Source organism: Coregonus clupeaformis, chromosome 8 (genome assembly GCF_020615455.1).
Source record: "Coregonus clupeaformis isolate EN_2021a chromosome 8, ASM2061545v1, whole genome shotgun sequence".
NCBI lineage: Eukaryota > Metazoa > Chordata > Actinopteri > Salmoniformes > Salmonidae > Coregonus > Coregonus clupeaformis.
This window is the reverse complement of record NC_059199.1, coordinates 5,378,632-5,400,760: the sequence shown is the minus strand read 5'-3', so window position 1 is coordinate 5,400,760 and position 22,129 is coordinate 5,378,632.

The following is a 22,129-nucleotide window of genomic DNA, read 5'->3' as shown; positions in this document are numbered from 1 at the left end:
TGCATGTTTGGCAGACATATCAGTGTGGATGTCGGATCACCACCTCAAGCTGAACCTCGGCAAGACAGAGCTGCTCTTCCTCCCGGGGAAGGACTGCCCGCTCCATGATCTCGCCATCACGGTTGACAATTCCATTGTGTCCTCCTCCCAGAGTGCAAAGAACCTGGACAACACCCTGTCATTCTCCGCTAACATCAAAGCGGTGACCCGATCCTGCAGGTTCATGCTCTACAACATTCGTAGAGTACGACCCTACCTCACACAGAAAGCAGCACAGGTCCAACAAATCACTGTTGGCTGGGCTCCCTGCATGTGACATTAAACTCCTACAACTTATCCAGAATGCTGCAGCCTGTCTGGTGTTCAACCTTCCCAAGTTATCTCATGTCACCCTGGCTTCCAGTTGAGGCTTGCATCTACTACAAGACCATGGTGCTTGCATACGGAGCTGTGAGGGGAACGGCACCTCCTTACCTTCAGGCTCTGATCAGACCCTACACCCAAACGAGGGCATTATGTTCATCCACCTCTGGCCTGCTAGCCCCCCTACCTCTACGGAAGCACAGTTCCCGCTCAGCCCAGTCAAAGCTATTCGCTGCTCTGGCACCCCAATGGTGGAACAAGCTCCCCCACGACGCCAGGACAGTGGAGTCACTCACCACCTTCCGGAGACACTTGAAACCCTACCTCTTTAAGGAATACCTGGAATAGTATAAAAGTAATCCTTCTACCGCTCCCTCCCCCACCACACCATAAAAAATAAAATAAAATAAAAATGGTTGTCCCACTGGCTGTCATAAGTTGAATTCACCAATTTGTAAGTCGCTCTGGATAAGAGCATCTGCTAAATGATGTAAATGTAAATGTATGACATTCCTGGGAGTGTGTAAACTTACATTTTGTATTACCATATCATTTTTGTATGTTCTCTATAGTTATGTACTTGAAAGTGTATCAATTGACCAATTTGACACATTTGTGTAGACTTGATACAAAATAGTCCAGTATTGCAATGCTTCACTGGATCAATCTGAAACTTTGCACACGCACTGCTGCCATATAGTGGCCAACATCTAAATTGCGCCTAAACTGCAATATTATATTGTGTCTTTTCTCTTCCATTTCAAAGATGATGGAACAAAACAAAAAATTTAAACGGTATGTTTATTTTATTTTATATTTTACAAGATCTGTGTTATATTCTCCTACATTAATTTCAGATTTTCACAAACTTCAAAGTGTTTCCTTTCAAATGGTATCAATAATATGCATATCCTTGCTTCAGGTAATGAGCTACAGGCAGTTAGATTTGGGTATGTCATTTTAGGCGAAATTGAAAAAAAGGGTCAGATCCTTAAGAGGTTAACAGAATATGACTGGCAGAACGGGTGTTGTATGTGGAGGATGAGGGCTGCAGTTGGTATCTCAGATAGGGGGGAGTGAGGCCTAAGAGGGTTTTATAAACAAGCATCAACCAGTGGGTCTTGCGTCGGGTATACAGAGATGGCCAGTTTACAGAGGAGTATAGAGTGCAGTGATGTGTCCTATAAGGAGCATTGGTGGCAAATCTGATGGCCGAATGGTAAAGAACATCTAGATGCTCGAGAGCACCCTTACCTGCCAATTTATAAATTACGTATCCGTAATCTAGTATGGGTAGGATGGTCATCTGAATCAGGGTTCATTTGGCAGCTGTGGTGAAAGATTAGCGATTTATGATAGAGGAAACCAAGTCTAAATTTAACCTTAGCCTGCAGCTTGGATATGTGCTGAGAGAAGGACAGTGTACCGTCTAGCCATACTCCCAAGTACTTGTATGAGGTGACTACCTCAAGCTCTAAACCTTCAGAGGTAGTAATCACACCTGTGGGGAGAGAGGCATTCTTCTTACCGAACCACATGACCTTTGTTTTGGAGGTGTTCAGAACAAGGTTAAGGGCAGAGAAAGCTTGTTGGACACTAAGAAAGCTTTGTTGTAGAGCGTTTAACACAAAATCCGGGGAGGGGCCAGCTGAGTATAAGACTGTATAATCTGCATATAAATGGATGAGAGAGCTTCCTACTGCTTGAGCTATGTTGTTGATGTACAGTGCCTTCGGAAAGTATTCAGACCCCTTGACTTTTTCCACATTTTGTTAGGTTACAGCCTTATTCTAAAATTGATAAAATTGTTTTTTTTCCCTCATCAATCTACTACCAATACCCCATTTTGACAAAGCAAAAACAGTTTTTTAGAATTTTTTGCTAATTTATTAAACATAAAAAACGGAAATATCACATTTACATAAGTATTCAGACCCTTTACTCAGTACTTTGTTGAAGCACCTTTGGCAGCTATTAAAGCCTTGAGTCTTCTTGGGCATGACGGTACAAGCTTGGCACACCTGTATTTAGGGAGTTTATCCCATTTTTTTCTGCAGATCCTCTCAAGCTCTGTAAGGTTGGATGGGGAGTGTTGCTGCACAGCTATCTTCAGGTCTTTCCAGAGATGTTCGATCTGGTTCAAGTCCGGGCTCTGGCTGGGCCACTCAAGGACATTCAGAGTCTTGTCCCGAAGCCACTCCTGCGTTGTCTTGGCTGTGTGCTTAAGGTCGATGTCCTGTTGGAAGGTGAACCTTCGCCCCAGTCTGAGGTCCTGAGCACTCTGGAGCAGGTTTTCATCAAGGATGTCGCTGTACTTTGCTCCGTTCATCTTTGCCTCGATCCTGACTAGTCTCCCAGTCCCTGCCACTGAAAAACATCTCCACAGCATGATGCTGCCACCACAATGCTTCACTGTAGGGATGGTGCAAGGTTTCCTCCAGACGTGATGCTTAGCATTCAGGCCAAAGAGTTCAATCTTGGTTTCAACAGACCAGAGAATCTTGTTTCTCATGGTCTGAGTCTCGTTAGATGCCTTTTGGCAAACTCCAAGCGGGCTGTCATGTGCCTTTTACTGAGGAGTGGAATTTGTCTGGCCACTCTGCCATAAAGGCTTGAATGGTGACATCATTTAGGACCTTTAAGGTTGCAGTGACTCATCCATAACCTGGGCGGAAACCAGATTGCATACCAGAGAGAATACTATAGACATCAATAAAGCCAGTCAGTTGATTATTGACAAGTTCTCTTCAACACTTTTACATTTACATTTTACATTTTAGTCATTTAGCAGACGCTCTTATCCACAGCGACATACAGTTAGTGAGTGCATACATTTTCATACTGGCCCCCCGTGGGAAACGAACCCACAACCATGGCGTTGCAAGCGCCATGCTCTACCAACTGATCAACATGGCAAAATAGAAATTGGCCTATAACAGTTAGGATTAACAATTGGTAGTTAGTCTTATACCATCGCTGCAACTCCCGTACAGACTCGGGAAAGGCAAAGGTCGAGAGCCATGCATCCTCCGAAACACAACCCTGCCAAGCCACACTGCTTCTTGACATACTGCTTGATTAACCTGGAAGCCAGCCGCACCAATGTGTTGGAGGAAACACCGTACAACTGGTGACCGAAGTCAGCGTGCATGCACCCGGCCCGCCACAAGGAGTCCCTAGAGCGCGATGGGACAAGGACATCCCGGCAGGCCAAACCCTCCCAGACGACGCTGGGCCAATTGTGCGCCGCCTCATGGGTCTCCCGGTCGCGACACAGCCTGGGATCGAACCTGGGTCTGTAGTGACACCTCTAGCACTGCGATGCAGTGCCTTAGACCACTGCGCCAGTCAGGAGGCCCCTCTCTGTGCAACTTTGTGCATATATTAGCCAGTGACAGTTTAATTAGGTAGGCTGTTGCACGAGTAGTTAGTCGAAGGCCCATATGTCATGATGAGATTATTACTTGGTCATATTCTTTATGTTTATTGATCTGTAGTGTCCTTATTGCAGCCATTGGAGAAGGTGTGGTCCATATAGCACTCTTGGTGGAGCTGTCCAGTCAGTTAGGATTAGGGTTGCAAAATTCCATTAAGTTTCCCCAAATTCCTCTGTTTTCCAGAAATTCTGGTTTTAAGATTCCTGGAATTACGAGGGGATAAGGAGGAATTTTTCAACCAGGGTTTCTGGAAAAGCAGGGGATTTTGCAAGCCTATTCAGGACTGGGGACAGCACCTTATGAACCCATCCCCTATCACAGTATTTGCGGACTTTGTTGGTCCTGGGCTTGCCAGCTCTTGGGCTTCTGTTACTGTGTCAACAACCAGCACTGTGATACTTCACAATGACATTTTTTGCACAAATCCAATGCAAGTCAACTACATAGGTATATGAACAACTTAATGTAAAGTGATACAAAGTCGAAAAGGGTAATATGTAAACTTTTTAAGTACTTGAAAGTAGCAGTGCTTCTGCAACACAGTCGGAAACTGTTCCCATTTCAACACAGTAAGCAGAAACTGCCATGTACATAAAGTATGTGAAGAGCATTTGTTTCACCGGGGAGGGCCCTTATTCAGTGTCTTCTTATAAACATGATTTGTTTATTGTGATCATATGTGAGTAAGAAAACACTGAATAAAGACTAATAAAATGGTTAATAATGCCGCTATACTTTTAATCAGTACCTATTATGTAATCCCTATGCTAGCCCTATGGGGCGTAAAAGCATGACCAGACAGGAAGGGGCGAAGCGAGATGTTTCACCCTCGCCAAAATCTAGCCAAATCCAAATTCTATGGGCTTATTTTGGACCTAAGTTTGTCGCCTGTCTTCCCGCCTTTGGGCCAACGACTCCCATTGTTAGGGAGGAGAGATGAGCATCTTGTCATTACTGTATATGAGATCTCTGGCATGACTGAGCACACTTGTTGTGCAACCTCCCTTTTGTTCTCCTTCCTCTGTCTCCTGCGTTTTAATTAGCTCAGACTGGTTCAACCTTCCAACCCAGTCAGTTCCTAGCACATCCTGGAGCTAAATTACCATTCCACGCTAATTACCAACACTGTCTGCAATAATCTGCTTCATAACGAGCCGCCCTCCCATTGATGTATCCATATTTCTCTTCTTCTCCTCCTTCTCCTCTCGCTGTCTCTCGCTCTCTCTCTAATTCCTTTCTCATTTCCATGTTTTCCCAGATATTGGTGAGGTAACTTCTCACTGACGGCGTTACGGCTTCGAGAAGCCTGTCCCTCAAGACTAATGAACATTAAAAAGCAATCAGGTGATAGCAGCGGTTTCGGCAGTATTTATCTTTTTTTTTTATTGCTCACGCCAGGTCATGGCTCCAGCGCTGTTTAAATGATTGCTATGTAAATCACCTGAAGTGCTTTCGTATTGGAAAGCAGCAGATTTAAGGTGCTGGTCGAGGCGCTAAGACTAAGTGGACAGTAACCCAATATTCAAGGAGACTTTGGAGAGGGGCCTACTCTGCTCATTTGTCAGCATGTCTGTCTAGCGTGTGTGGACACCACGTTCTGAGAAGTTCCCTCCACGGTGAAACAAATGCACTTCACATACTTTATGTACATGGCAGTTTCTGCTTACTGGGCACAGTTTCCAACTGTGTTGCAGAAGCACTGTTACTTTCTAGTACTTCAAAAGTTTACGTATTACCCTTTTCGACTTTGTATCACTTTACATTAAGTTGTTCTTATACCTATTTAGTGGACTTGCATTGGATTTGTGCAACAAATGTTAAAAAGTTAGCATTTGAAACCGAGGCCAGGTAAATAAAACCAAATCATGGATCGGTTTCATACCTTGTCGATAGACTGCTTACAGGGTAAGGGGATGTCGTTTTCTAATTTGGGTGCACTATCCCTTTAATCAGTGTCTGTCCATGGATTACTATTATGTGCCATAGTCGCACAAGACCAACACAGATAGTAGTCATTCATTCCCACTGGGTACACACTGGTTGAGTTAACGTTGTTTCCACGTCATTTCAATGAAATTACATTGAACCAATGTGGAATAGACGTTGAATTGGTGTCTGTGCTAGTGGGTTGTTACTGTATTATTCCCTTCTAAAGGATATATTGAAGTGTCATCCGACATTCAACTATGAATCCCCCAACTTTGAAAGTTTCTTACATTAACATTTTAGTCATTTAGCAGACACTCTTATCCAGAGCGATTTACAGGAGCAATTAGGGTTAAGTGCCTTGCTCAAGGGCACATTGACAGATTTTTCACCTAGTCAGCTCGGGGATTAGAACCAGCAACCTTTCGGTTACTGGCACAACGCTCTTAACCACTAAGCTACCTGCCGCCTCAAGCGCAGTCGCAAAAAACATTAAACGCTATGATGAAACTGGCAATCATGATGACCGCCACAGGAAAGGAAGACCCAAAGTTACCTCTGCTGCAGAGGATAAATTCATTAGAGTTAACTGCACCTCAGATTACAGCCCAAATAAATGCTTCACAGAGTTCAAATAACAGACACATCTCAACATCGATTTGCTGCAAAGAAACCACTACTAAAGGACACCAATAAGAAGAAGAGACTTGCTTGGGCCAAGAAACACGAGCAATAGACATTATACTGATGGAAATCTGTCCTTTGGTCTGATGAGTCCAAATGTGAGATTTCTGGTTCCAACCACCGTGTCTTTGTGAGACGCAGAATGTGAACAGATGATCTCCGGATGTGTGGTTCCCACCGTGAAGCATGGAGGACGAGGTGTGATGGTGTGGGGGTGCTTTGCTGGTGACACTGTCTGTGATTTATTTAGAATTCAAGGCACACTTAACCAGCATGGCTACCACAGCATTCTGCAGCAATACCTCATCCCATCTGGTTTGGCCTTCGTGGGACTATCATTTGTTTTTCAACAGGACAATGACCCAACACATCTCCAGGCTGTGTAAGGGCTATTTGACCAAGAAGAAGAGTGATGGAGTGCTGCATCAGATGACCTAGCCTCCACAATCCACCGACTTCAACCAAATAGAGATGGTTTGGGATGAGTCGGACCGCAGAGTGAACGAAAAGCTATTAGAATCTAAAGAATCTAAAATATATTTTGATCATCCGTTCACCAACACCGCGTCTCACAAAGACACGCCGGTTGGAACCAAAAATCTCCATATTGGACTCCAGACCAAAGGACACATTTCCACCGGTCTAATGTCCATTGCTCGTGTTTCTTGGCCCAAGCAAGTCTCTTCTTCTTATTGGTGTCTTTTAGTAGTGGTTTCTTTGCAGCAATTCGACCATGAAGGCCTGATTCACGCAGTCTCCTCTGAACAGTTGATGTTGAGATGTGTGTGTTACTTGAACTCTGTGAAGCATTTATTTGTGCTGCAATTTCTGAGGCTGGTAACTGTAATGAACGTTTCCTCTGCAGCAGAGGTAACTCTGGGTCTTCCATTCCTGTGGCGGTCCTCATGAGAGCCAGTTTCATCATAGTGCTTGATGGTTTTTGCGACTTGAAATGTTCTGTATTGACTGACCTTCATGTCTTAAAGTAATGATGGACTGTCGTTTCTCTTTGCTTATTTGAGCTGCTCTTGCCATAATATGGACTTGGTATTTTACCAAATAGGGCTATCTTCTGTATACCCCCCACCTTGTCACAACACAACTGATTGGCTCAAATGCATTAAGAAGGAAAGTAATTCCACAAATTAACTTTTAAGAAGGCACACCTGTTAATTGAAATGCATTCCAGGTGACTACCTCATGAAGCTGGTTGAGAGAATGCAAAGCGTGTGCAAAGCTGTCATCAAGGCAAAGGGTGGCTATTTGAAGAATCTCAAATATAAAATATATTTTGATTTGTTGAACACTTTTTTGGTTACTACATGATACCATATGTGTTATTTCATAGCTTTGATGTCTTCACTACTTTTCTACATTGTAGAAATAAAAATAAAGAAAAACCCTTGAATGAGTAGGTGTTCTAAAACTTTTGACCGGTAGTGTATATGTCAGGCCTATATGACAGTATTCTTAAAACAGGGGGTTCTGTGTATTTCAGGTAAGTGTTACCCTTTAATCAAGCAGATACACTCCTTAATGTCTGATGCCCAACTGTTGTGGAATATACCACTCACATTGGGATCAATGATGAGAAACAATTGTCTCGATTTGTGATATAAATGAATGCAGTGACCTCTGCTGGTGAATGCGTGATATTATTAATTTGATGATAATGGAGAAGATGCGAGCTTTGCTTGTAAGCAGACAAACAGCCAACAACACCAACTAGAACCATCATCAAAATAAATAAATACAATTATATTTAGTCCATTCTGATTTTCTTCCCTTACCAGACATCTTAGACTTGACCATCATCAAAATGAACTTGTTATGTATTACCACCAGATCTGGGTTCAAATATGATATATTAAGTTATTCATATATTAGTTAAAGAAGGATTTTTAAGCCTATAGACAATTGAGACATTGATTGTTTATGTGTGCCTTTCAGAGGGTGAATGGGCAAGATAAAATATTTAAGTGCCTTTTGAACGGGGTATGGTAGTAAGTGCCAGGCACACCGGTTTGAGTGTGTCAAGAACTGCAACGCTGTTGGGTTTTTCATGCTCAACAGTTTCCCATGTGTATCAAGAATGCTCCACTGCCCAAAGGACATCCAGCCAATTTGACACAACTGTGGGAAGCATTGGAGTCAAGATGGGCCAGCATACCTGTGGAATGCTTTCGACACCTTGTAGAGTCCGTGCCCCGACGAATTGAGGCTGTTCTGAGGGCAAAAAGGGGTGCAACTCAATGTTAGGAGGTTGTTCCTAATGTTTTGTACACTGAGTGTATATTAATATACAACATTATTTCAAATACTTTAGCTGTGCTTGATGGAGCTTACCTGTTGCAATGGAACCAATAGAAAAGTCCCGGAGGTCCAAACCCTGCCCACCTGGCACTCTGGGAAGGCTAAACTAAACGCTCATAGACAAGTTCCTGAAATATTTCAAATAGTATATGAACCCAGGTCTGGTTATCACTTTCCCCAAGACCACTTGGCCTCAATGTACGAGACTGTTGCGGCAACTTGATTTTAGGTGGTCAAATGAAGTGCAAACTATGATTATCATGGGGACCATTTGTTAGTGTAACTTGTGACTGCTAAGTATGATTCACTAGAGAGCTTTGTTGTTGTACTGTAACAAAGTAGCTGTTGTCTGGGCCTGCGTATTTCGACTTATGCCCTCCAACCCTACATATTTTCCCTGTGCTGCTTCTATCCCTTGCCACATTTTTGGTATGAAGTATTATTGGTAGAAAAAGGTCAGGGATATTGTAGATGCTTTCCTTTCAACACAGTGAATTTGCAGGAATTACAGGAATCAGTATGACTCTGCAACATATTGTATAAGGTTGTCATTAAGCATGACTTAGATAGAGCTTGACATGCATAACATTTTAATGATAGTTTATGACCATTCTGTCACTTTAAAGGCTATGATACACTAGCAATATTTTGAGGTAATATTGCTGAGCAATGTTGCAAGCAATGGTTGCTGCAAAATGTTTCCATAGAAAATTAGCAAGTTTTTATTGTCTGGGGAATTTTGATCGGCAGCTCCACCTAGTAGGCAATATTTTTTTATCCTTCAATCAGAACACAGATATTGGTCATGTAATCAGTCTGCTATTCTAAAATATTTTGAAAAACAGCTGTAGTGAGAGAAGATCAACTCCTGTTTTGAATTGAAATGTTGGCCATTCACATCTCAAATGTTTCCTCACTACAATATACACTACATGACCAAAAGTATGTGGACACCTGCTCGTCGAACATCTCATTTCAAAATCATGGGTATTAATATGGAGTTGGTCCCCCCTTTGCTGCTATAATAGCCTCCACTCTTCTGGGAAGGCTTTCCACTAGATGTTGGAACATTGCTGCGGGGACTTGCTTCCATTTAGCCACAAGAGCATTAAGAAAGGTTGGGCACTGATGTTGGGCGATTAGGCCTGGCTCGCAGTCGGCGTTCCAATTCATCCCAAAGGTGTTTGATGGGGTTGAGGTCAGGGCTCTGTGCAGGCCAGTCAAGTTCTTCCACACCGATCTCGACAAACCATTTCTGTAAGGACTTCGCTTTGTGCACGGGGGCATTGTCACGCTGAAACAGGAAAGGGCCTTCCCCAAACTGTTGCCACAAAGTTGGAAGCACAGAATCGTCTAGAATGTCATTGTATGCTGTAGCGTTAATATTTCCCTACACTGGAACTAAGGGGCCTAGCCCGAACTATGATAAACAGCCCCAAACTTTACAGTTTGCAATATGCATTGGGGCAGGTAGCGTTCTCCTGGAATCCGCCAAACCCAGTCGGACTGCCAGATGGTGAAACATGATTCATCACTCCAGAGAATGCGTTTACACTGAGCCCAATGGTGGCGAGCTTTACACCACTCCAGCCGACGCTTGGCATTGCTCATGGTGATCTTAGGCTTGTGTGCGGCTGCTCGGCCATGGAAACCCATTTCATGAAATTTTTGCACTGACGTTGCTTCCACAGGCAGTTTGGAAATCGATAGCACTCGGCTGTCCTGTTCTGTGAGCTTGTTGGCCTACCACTTCATGGCTGAGCCGTTGTTGCTCCTAGACGTTTCCACTTCACAATAACAGCACTTACAGTTGACCGGGGCAGCTCTAGAAGGGCAGAAATTTGACACACTGACTTGTTGGAAAGGTGGCATTCTATGACGATGCCATGTTGAAAGTCACTGAGCTCTTCAGTAAGGCCATTCTACTGCCAATGTTTGTCTATGGAGATTGCATGGCTGTGGGATCAATTTCATACACCTGTCAGTAATGGGTGTGGCTGAAATAGCCAAATTTTACTAAGTCTTATCTTTGTCTGCATTGCCATTGACTTGACTGGCAGCAGGTTGAGTGGATGGACAGAGCAGGGGTAACACCTCTTTATTGCTTGTTTGTCAGCTGATCAATTTCAGTACAGCTGTGTTTTAAATTGATCTACATATGGAATATATTATTCATGTTCATGATGCTCCAGTGTCTCCGTTGCAGGCAATATTGCTGAAAAAATGAGCTAGTGTATCATAGCCTTTACTGTCGAGAGATAGTGTAAGGGATCGGGGGTTGGCTGGGTCTAGACAGAGTCTGACACTTCCCCGATCTACAGAGAGGGGGAGTCATCAGACTCGATCTGGTTCACCTGAGTTCTGAGCACACCTGTCCGTAATTAGGGCAGGATATAAGGTGTGCTCAGAAGTTCAGTCGGTGCGAGGTATTGTTCCTTTGTGACTTGCTAAGCGTTTTGTTCGAGAGAGAGAGAGAGAGAGAGAGAGAGAGAGAGAGAGAGAGAGAGAGAGAGAGAGAGAGAGAGAGAGAGAGAGAGAGAGAGAGAGAGAGAGAGAGAGAGAGAGAGTTTGTTGTTTTTGATTACCCGTGTATCCGACCTGTGCCTTGTTGTTTGACTCCCCGAATTGCTTAATCCTCTGCTTGCCTACCCCAGTGATTACCGTCCTCTGATCCTGTGCCTGTGCCCTCGACTACGACTAAGCCCGCTCCCTTGGTACCTCTGCCTGTCTATGCCTGGCCCGGTTTTGACCACAGCCCGCCTGACCACGATTAAGCTATTCCCTTGTCTGTACTCTAATAAAGCATCGCAATTATGCGATTGGATCTTACCACTCTGTCCGAGTATTCATTACAGATAGCATAGTAGAATAGCCTACACAACGTGCAATTTCGAAATTTGGTGGTACGTCAGCAGTTTTTCTCTTGTTATGTCAGTCAATGACAGGCAATCAATTAGCCCATGTCAGCGAACATTTTAGTGATTTCTAGGTAAGTTAGTCTAGCCAGCTATCTAAACTTTGTAGTAATCATGGCCAAATCGTGCCCAGTGGCCCTGACCTCCAGGGGGCCCCAATTGATTGTGTTAGTCACCCCCACTCAGATATCATATGAACATGGCGAAATGTGTAGAATCGCATGAAATGAATTATAAAAGTGCAAAAAAATACATACATCTTGCTTATAGCTCCCAAAATGTCTAGGAGCAACTAGGAGCAGTCCTTGACTACCAAAGTAGATCTATGATACAGTGGGGTGTAATGTGCAGGAGGCGTCTGCACCGCAGGGCTCTGGTCATGAGGCTTCGTCATCCCATCAGGAGTAGAGACATGCTGTACGCCAGTGCATTCCTGTATGGTCAAGAATGCGACCCATAGGCGGTCTACAAAACCTTGAAGTCAAAGTGGCTAGGCATTATGTTATATAGGCCGACGCAGCATGTGTCTACTGTTGTAGCAATTAGCCATTCTTTTATGTCTTTAAACACACACTACAGAAGTTTAGTTCATTGCTTAACTTTGGCTTGCATGTTTGCTATATGGTTCATATACACTACCGGTCAAAGGTTTTAGAACACCTACTCATTCAAGGGTTTTTCTTTATTTTTACTATTTTCTACATTGTATAATAATAGTGAAGATATCAAAACTATGACATAACACATATGGAATCATGTAGTAACCAAAAAAGTGTTAAACAAATCCAAATATATTTTATATTTGAGATTCTTCAAATAGCCACCCTTTGCCTTGATGACAGCTTTGCACACTCTTGGCATTCTCTCAACCAGCTTCACCTGGAATGCTTTGCCAACAGTCTTGAAGGAGTTCCCACATGCTGAGCACTTGGCTGCTTTTCCTTCATTCTGTGGTCCAACTCATCCCAAACCATCTCACAAATACTTATTTTCAGATAAAGAATGCATGTGTTTATTGAAGGGTGTGGGGAGGTGTGCCCTTTTTGAAAAATGTTCTGTCCAATATTTCTGTTCATTTAGGGGATCCCCTTTTGCTCAAGAGCACCCTCAGAGGCAACGGTTCCATATAGCCTCTTTAACTAATGTGAAGTTGGATATATGAAGGAATGATTCTCATAATCACATGAATGGGATAAGAGAGGAGAAGGAGGAGAGGAAAATGTGGTGGAGGGGGATAGCGGGCGCCATCCGAGAGGTAATCATATGAACGGCTCCTCAATGCAGTGTAAATGGCTCCCACTGTGCCTTTTTGACCAAGGGCAAGGATGACCATTTAGCCTCCAGTCACATCTTCTCACATGATCCAACAGTGTGTACTTTGCACACTTCACATAGACAGAATAGTAAAAGGAAGGGTAATTTGGGAGACTGGTTGGTCACGGGATGTGCGCATGCATGTGTATTCCATTTGGGTTTATTCGCGCACCCATCCAGAAAAATGCAATAGTTTTAATTTCATGTCGATTCTCTTGGGGGTGCCCAACCCATATATGAGTGGGCTGCACCAATGGTGATATGCAGGGCCGTAGCTACATATGAGGACACTGAGGTCCGGACCTCTGTAATTTTTTAGAATAAAAAAATACGAATAAAAATGGAACTGAGTCGGGGTCTCAACTTACTGGTGAGAGGTAGAAAAGTAGAATACACAAAGTGCCATTTTTTTTATTTGGTTGTGCATCAGCAGTCTTCCTGTTGTTATACTGTATGTCACTCACTGACAGTCACTAAATTAGCCTATGTCAGGTAAAAACATTTTGATTGATAAATTAGTCTAGTTAGTCTAGCCAGCTATTTAAACTTGTTATAATAATGGCCCAATTAACGACCAGGCACGCAGGGCACGTACCCGTGCCCAGGGGCCCTGACATCCCGGTGACCCCCATTTGATTTTGCTAGTCATTCTCACCAGAGATGGAAACTCGAGTCTGAGACTCGGACTCGAGTCGCAATGACTTGCGACTTGACTTAGACTCGTGATCAATTGACTTGAGACTTGACCTCTAGATGAGAGACTCGTGAACAATGCAAGTCAGTACTGGGATAAGTTTTTGTTGTGCATTCTGTCAGATAACATGGAACAGGCGGCATTGTAACACAGAGAAAGTCGTTTAATACAGAGGGCTGAAAAGCGTTCTAGAACATCTGCGTCATTTGTACGTCACTGTAGTACTACGGCTAAACAATCGTAATCAGCAACAATGTCATCAGGTGGTGAGGCTTTCGTTATTACATTTGGTTACAAGAACCTGCAGTATAATGCCAGTGGCAAAAAACGAAATGCTGTTTGCAAATCTTGTGGAATTGTCACACCCTGACCTCTAGAACTCTAGTTAGTTTGGTCAGGGTGTGCATGTTTAGTTCTATGTTGTTGTATATCTATGGTTAGAGTCTAGTGGTTATACTTCTATGTTTGGCCGGGTATGATTCCCAATCAGAGGCAGCTGTCACTCGTTGTCTCTGATTGTGTCACAATCGTCGTAATGAGCGGACCAAGGCGCAGCGTGATATGCGTACATCTTTTAATGAACGTACTTAACACACGATACAAAAAACAACAAACCAAAACGAAACGTGAAGTCCTCGGTCATAAAACACAAACCTAAACGGAACAAGATCCCACAAATGACAAGTGCACAACAGGCTGCCTAAGTATGGTTCCCAATCAGAGACAACAAGACACAGCTGCCTCCGATTAGGAACCACCCCGGCCAACACAGAAATACACGATCTAGAAAAGAACACATAGAAAACAAAACATAGACACTACACATAGAAACTAACACCCTGGCTCAACATATAAGAGTCCCCAGAGCCAGGGCGTGACAGATTGGGGATCATACTTAGGCAGCCAGTTTTCCTGCCTGGGTTGTGGGATCTTGTTTGTTTTTCGGTGTGTTTGGCTTATTTGTGTATAGCCTTCCGACGTCACGTTTCGTTGCCTTTTGTTTTTTTGTATGTGTTTATCCAGTTTAACAAATATTTTCGCATACCACGCTGCACCTTGGTCTGACCCGTCTCTCAACGATCGTGACAGGAATTTACATTAAAGATGCTGCCGCAACTACATCTAACTACCCCCATTCTCATCGACGGTGCTGTAGTGGAACAGGTTGAGAGCTTCAAGTTCCTTGGTGTCCACATCACCAACGAACTATCATGGTCCAAACACACCAAGACAGTCGTGAAGAGGGCACGACAAAGCCTATTCCCCCTCAGGAGACTAAAAAGATTTGGCATGGGTCCTCAGATCCTCAAAAAATTCTACAGCTGCACCATCGAGAGCATCCTGACTGGTTGCATCACCGCCTGGTATGGCAACTGCTTGGCCTCTGACCGCAAGGCACTACAGAGGGTAGTGCGTACGGCCCAGTACATCACTGGGGCAAAGCTCCCTGCCATCCAGGACCTCTATACCAGGCGGTGTCAGAGGAAGGCCCTCAAAATTGTCAAAGACTCCAGCCACCCTAGTCATAGACTGTTCTCTCTGCTACCGCACGGCAAGCGGTACCGGAGTGCCAAGTCTAGGTCCAAAAGACTTCTCAACAGCTTCTACCCCCAAGCCATAAGACTCCTGAACAGCTAATCATGGCTACCCGGACTATTTGCACTGCCCCCCCACCCCATCCTTTTTACGCTGCTGCTACTCTGTTAAGTATTTATGCATAGTCACTTTAACTCTACCCACATGTACATATTACCTCAACTACCTCAACTAGCCGGTGCCCCCGCACATTGACTATGCAACGGTACCCCCCTGTATATATAGCCTCCCTACTGTCACTTTATTTTACTGTATATATAGCCTCCCTACTGTCACTTTATTTTACTTCTGCTCTTTTTTTCTCAACACTTTTTTGTTGTTGTTTTATTCTTACTTTTTTGTTTAAAATAAATGCACTGTTGGTTAAGGGCTGTAAGTAAGCATTTCACTGTAATGTCTGCACCTGTTGTATTCGGCGCATGTGACCAATAAAATTTGATTTGATTTAACTTCATCCGACATTTGAAAACTCACCGTGAAAGGTCAGTTAGGCTAGCTAGCTAACAACATTACAATGTGGTTAGACTAATAATAGCCTGTTTAGCAGATGTCAGCTTGATATAGCTAGCTTTCTTGTGTGTCATCTTTTAGCTAACTGGAAATGTATTACTGTCAAATGTTTCTTGAAAGGTTAAGAGGTGGGTTGTCAGATAGCTAGGCCTACTTGTTAGCAGAGATTATTAAGTTACATCTCGGCGATATGCATATCACAATGAGATTTAATATACTTTCTGTTGTAGCCTGGTCGTAGGAAGTAATTTTGTATAAAACGAGAGTTCAAAGCATGCAACTTCTTGGACATTTCTACTGAAAAATCCCATAGACCATATATATGTGTCCTTGTACTTCCATCTCAAGTCAGCAACAACTATCCATCATGTTGTTCATCTGCAGGTTCACTGAATTCTGCAAAGCAAAGGTTGCCAGCGCAGGAACAGAAGGACAGAGCAGCATTGACTAATTCGTAACCACCACAGGTGTCCATGTGTACAACCAGGGCCACCCCAGGCAGAAGGCCATAACAGAGGCAATACTGCAAGACCTGTTCATTTCCTGCAACCTGCCTATGTCCTTAGTGGACAACCCTCCCTTTAGGCATTTCATGTCAGTGGTAGTATAGACCAGTAAGTAGGCCCATGTTGACCAGGCGCCTGCATGACTTAACACTGAACAAAGAGGCTACAATCAAAAGTGCCCTAGAGAAGACAGAATCAGTGTCTGTCGCTGTAGATATATGGACTGACAGGACCATGAGGGGCTTCATGGGAGTAACGGCCCATTACATGGCCATGGAAGAGAAAAAAACTCCCAGACTGGAGTCAGTTCTGTTGAGCTGTAATAGATTGACAGGGTCACACACTGGGGAAAGAATCTGTGATAAAATTGGCATAAAACATAAATGAGATTATATCATATGTGATAACGCTGCAAATATAAAAAAGGCCTTCACAGTTTGTTTTCCCAAAGCAAGCAATGATCATGATGGGAAGAATTTGGTGAAGAGTACAATGCTGATGTTGAAGCTATCTAAACCAACTGCAGGCAACAGCGCTTACAGTGCTTTGCCCATTCATTACAACTGGTGATTAGAGATGGACTAAAGGAAACAAAAATCATAAACAGTGTGATGGCTAAGGTAACTAAACTTTGCAGCTTACTACATACTACCTGTGGTCTGAAAAAAGCATTTGAAGCTGAGTTCAGAGCCAATCGTAGTATCCCTGCTGCTGTGTCTACCAGATGGAATTCCATCCTCCGGCTTGTTAAAGCAGTCACCAGTCTGAATCAACAAAGCCTCAATACTCTACTTGAGGCCCAAGGACACAAGGAGCTCTGCTTATCACCAAGGGAATGGAGCCAGCTATTGGAGCTGGTGGACATTTTGGACCCTTTTGTCCAGGCCACTGACCTTACTCAGGGGGGGAAAGTGGTGACTTTCAGTGCTGCCCTTCCTTGTGTACTGTCACTCAACTATCATCTGCAAAGTATACTGAGCACAAGTCGTCACCTAGTCAGTATAGTAAAAGCACTGCAGCAGTCACTCAAACGTCGATTCCAGTGGGTGTTTGTGAATGTCAGAATGGAGCACTCGGATGAACAGGCAACAACTTTCATTTGGTGACAATGTATACATAATGGCTGCACTGCTGGACCCATCTTTCTGCCTGTTCTGGCTTGATCATGATGTCCTCATACCACATGAAGATAAAGATGAATTGAAGGAGAGTCTGATTGGTAGGTACAATGCATTGCAACATTTTCTATGTCACTTGCATTCAAATAATAATGATTTATTTGTTCTATATGTTCTTGATCATATACATAATTTTATGATTTTTTTTCAGACCTTGTTTTCGCTGAGGCACGGAAAGTCACCGTTACGGAGAGCAGTAGTGGAGAAGAAGAACAACCACCTGCCAAAACCTCCAGACTGTTCTCTGGCTACCGCAAAAAGATCAGCAAGAAGAAAGGAGACATAAAGTCATCTGTCAGAGCAGAGATTATTCGCTACATTCAAGTATCTTCTGATGAAAATGAAGTTGATTTTTGGAGTATCCATGCAAAAGACTTGCCAAGGGTCAAGCAGGTAGCAATGACAGTGTTGGCTGTGCCTGCCACCATTGCCCCAGTGAAGAGAATGTTTAGTCATTGAGGCATCATCATGCTCCTCATCGTGTCAGGCTCAGTGCAAGAACGCTGACAAACCTGATCTTTCTGAAATGTAACCTGTCTGCAACAGAAATGTTCTGTCTTAGGGCACAGGACGTAATTCGCTACTTGTTACAGGAAATGGTGTTTCTGTTAAGTGTCCAGGTCAGTAAGTATATTTTAGGTATATAGGACACTTTAGTAGTGCCGTTATTGAACAGTTGTCAGTCATTTTGGTTTACATTCATACTTGTCATTTATCTTCCCTCACAGATTTTCTGTTTGTGTGACAGAATGAAGTGAAATATAGACAATGTGTGAAACAAAATACCATGCACTTTAAAATGTTATGTTCGCTTTTTTTTCATATCCGGTACAATTACTTTTATTAATGTAAACTGTCTACATTTTAAAAGGACATTTATTTTGATTTAAATAATGCCTGATGTGCTTTCTTTCATCAAGTATGGACTAATGAAGGGAGTCTCTTCAAGGTTTATAGACCTAACCCACAGCAGGCAGAAAGCCATTGCCAAAAGGGACTTGAGACTTGACTTAGACTTGACCATAAAAGACTTGAGGCTTGACTTGACTTGGAATCTACCTCAAAGACTTGTGAACATCGCTGACTCTCACTCAGATATTAACATGGCGTAAGTCATGGCAAAATGTGTAGAATTGCAGGAAATTTGCTGTAAAACTGCAACAACAACAAAAAACATATGTAAAGCAAGCGTATTTGTTAACCGTTTGTTCATAAAATATTTATTCTGTTAACAGATCCCTGTACGTATTAAATTATAGTTTTTAATCCCGATGCTGAGTTAGTGAGTTAATGTGTAGCAGCAAAAGTATAGCTAATAGGCTATGTGTTTGTACAGTTGAAGTCGGAAGTTTACATACACCTTAGCCAAATACATTAACTCAGTTTTTCACAATTCCTGACATTTAATCCTAGTAAAAATTCCCTATCTTAGGTCAGTTAGGATCACCACTTTATTTTAAGAATGTGAAATGTCAGAATAATAGTAGAGAGAATGATTTATTTCAGCTTTTATTTCTTTCATTGCATTCCCAGTGGGTCAGAAGTTTACATACACTCAATTAGTATTTGGTAGCTCTGCCTTTAAATTGTTTAACTTGGGTCAAATGTTTCGGGTAGCCTTCCACAAGCTTCCCACAATAAGTTGGGTGAATTTTGGCCCATTCCTCCTGACAGAGCTGGTGTAACTGAGTCAGGTTTGTAGGCCTCCTTGCTCGCACACGCTTTTTCAGTTCTACCCACAAATGTTCTCTAGGTTTGAGGTCAGGGCTTTGTGATGGCCACTCCAATAGCTTGACTTTGTTGTCCTTAAGCCATTTTGCCAAAACTTTGGAAGTATTCTTGGGGTCATTGTCCATTTGGAAGACCCATTTGCGACCAAGCTTTAACTTCCTGACTGATGTCTTGAGATGTTGCTTCAATATATCCACATCATTTTCCTTCCTCATGATGCCATCTATTTTGTGAAGTGCACAAGTCCCTGTGCTTCACGGTTGGGATGGTGTTCTTCGGCTTACAAGCATCCCCCTTTTTCCTCCAAACATAACGATGGTCATTATGGGCAAACAATTATATTTTTGTTTCATCAGACCAGAGGTCATTTCTCCAAAAGGTACAATGTTTGTCCCCATGTGCAGTTGCAAACCGTAGTCTGGCTTTTTTTATGGCGGTTTCGGAGCAGTGGCTTTTTCCTTGCTGAGCGGCCTTTCAGGTTATGTCGATATAGGACTCGTTTTACTGTGGATATAGATACTTTTGTACCTGTTTCCTCCAGCATCTTCACAAGGTCCTTTGTTGTTGTTCTGGGATTGATTTGCACTTTTCGCACCAAAGTACGTTCATCTGTAGGAGATAGAACGCGTCTCCTTCCTGTGCGGTATGACGGCTGCGTGGTGCCATGGTGTTTATACTTGCGTACTATTGTTTGTACAGATGAACGTGGTACCTTCAGGCGTTTGGAAATTGCTCCCAAGGATGAACCAGACTTGTGGAGGTCTACAATTTTTTTTCTGAGGTCTTGGCTGATTTCTTTTGATTTTCCCATGATGTCAAGCAAAGAGGCACTGAGTTTGAAGGTAGGCCTTGAAATACATCCACAGGTACACCTCCAATTGACTCAAATGATGTCAATTAGCCTATCAGAAGCTTCTAACGCCATGACATCATTTTCTGGAATTTTCCCAAGCTGTTTAAAGGCACAGTCAACTTAGTGTATGTAAACTTCTGATCCACTGGAATTGTGATACAGTGAATTATAAGTGAAATAATCTATCTGTAAACAATTGTTGGAAAAATTACTTGTGTTATGCACAAAGTAGATGTCCTAACCGACTTTCCAAAACTATAGTTTGTTAACAAGAAATGTGTGGAGTGGTTGAAAAACGAGTTTTAATGACTCCAACCTAAGTGTACGTGAACCTCCGACTTCAACTGTATATCGACTGAGGTAAATGAAGCTATAGCAACCAATGTGATAATGGCTGTGTTTGCTTTTGCTGTTCTCCAAATAGCGTTTTAGAATTTTAAATTGTATAGAAATGCAGTAAATGAGATTCAACTTTCTTACAATTTCCCAGATCCCCTGGCTACGGCCCTGGTGATACGTATTCAATACTTATGGGGGGATTTGTTATTATGTTGTACATGTATTGTATGAGGTTGACCTCATTTATAATGGGAGTGCCCAGCATTGCCGTAATTTCAACCATGCATGAACTTTCATTCCAATCATGCGCTCACACAAATATATTGGCACCCTTGCACTTTTCTTCAATAATTCTCTATTTTTTCTCAAATGATTTGAAATTGAAAACAAGGGTGCCAGTATATTTGGCCACCACTCTAAGTTGATACAAATCAAAGGTTTGATGATGAGTTGATTAGTGGAATCAGGTGTGTATGCTAGGGAAGAAATGAAAAGTTTCACCCCTTTGGGTCCACAGGACCAGGATTAAGAAACACTGACCTAGAGATGTGACCTTATAATGGCTAAAATGCATGAGAACATTACCTTCCAGGACATTAGGTTGTTTACTTATTCAATATATATTGTAATTAAATACCATTACATTAATAAATCACAGTTCAGGACTGTCAGCAAACAGGAACTGCTAAACAAGATCGCATTGTTTTTGAGACTATGTATTCTATTAAATTATTGCATTATCAAATATTTTGCATTATGACAGTATACTTGCATTTCAATTAAAGAAAGGAAAGGCCGTTCAAAACAGATTCAGATGTAGGTTTAGTGATGTTTAAATTATCAAAAGAAAATTCTGTAATGAATCTACAATATCCATTTCCCTATACAAACCTGTAATCTTACAACTCCTAAGGAATGTAGTTTCATGTGTATTTCATTAGAATGGGATTACATCTTGGTTATCCTCACACCCTAATTAGGAACTTTTACTCTGGCTGGTATTATGGCCCTAACATTGTTAAACGCATGTGACTGGTCTAAATCTTTTCCCTTCCAGTATGTCTACTGGCAGCCAAATGAGATAAAATGGCCGACATGAAGGCTGATACGTAAGATGAATAAACGGACGTGATACTGGCAAGAAGGCAGTGTGGAGGTTCCTCTTTTCTTTTTAAGATATCATACAAATATTCCCATGCACCTGGAACAAACCGACTCACGTGCGAGCGCAAAAAATGTTATATTTTTAGGCCAACATGAAGAAAGTATGTGGTATAGCTAGATTCTTAATTAACTTTTTCCATTGGCAAACAATGATACTCAGCCATTACAAAGAGTATTAGAGGTAAATGTAGGACGTGTGATTTTTTCCTTCCCCCTAAATGTACTTGTTAATCATTTCTACTTCAGCTAGTTGGGGAAAAAATGACAGGTTTTCGTTTGTAGGCCTACATGATGAAAAGTATGCGGTGGATTCCTAATTCACCTTTTCCATTGGCAAACAATCTAACTCAGATCTTAAAGAGATAATTAGAGGTACATTGAGGACTTCTTATGTTTTCTTCTCATAAACTGACTTGTTTCGTTATTACTACTTCCTTTATACACTTGGCAGCCTACAACCTTGCGGTCTGCCTTCCCGAAATGACGTGGCTCTCCATTCCTTTGTACCTGTTTAGCATTTTTAAGGAATGTTGGCTTTCTGCCAAGTTCTTTCTTACAGTGCTGTCTGTGCTTTGAAGTGGGAAACAGATAGACATATGGTAATTC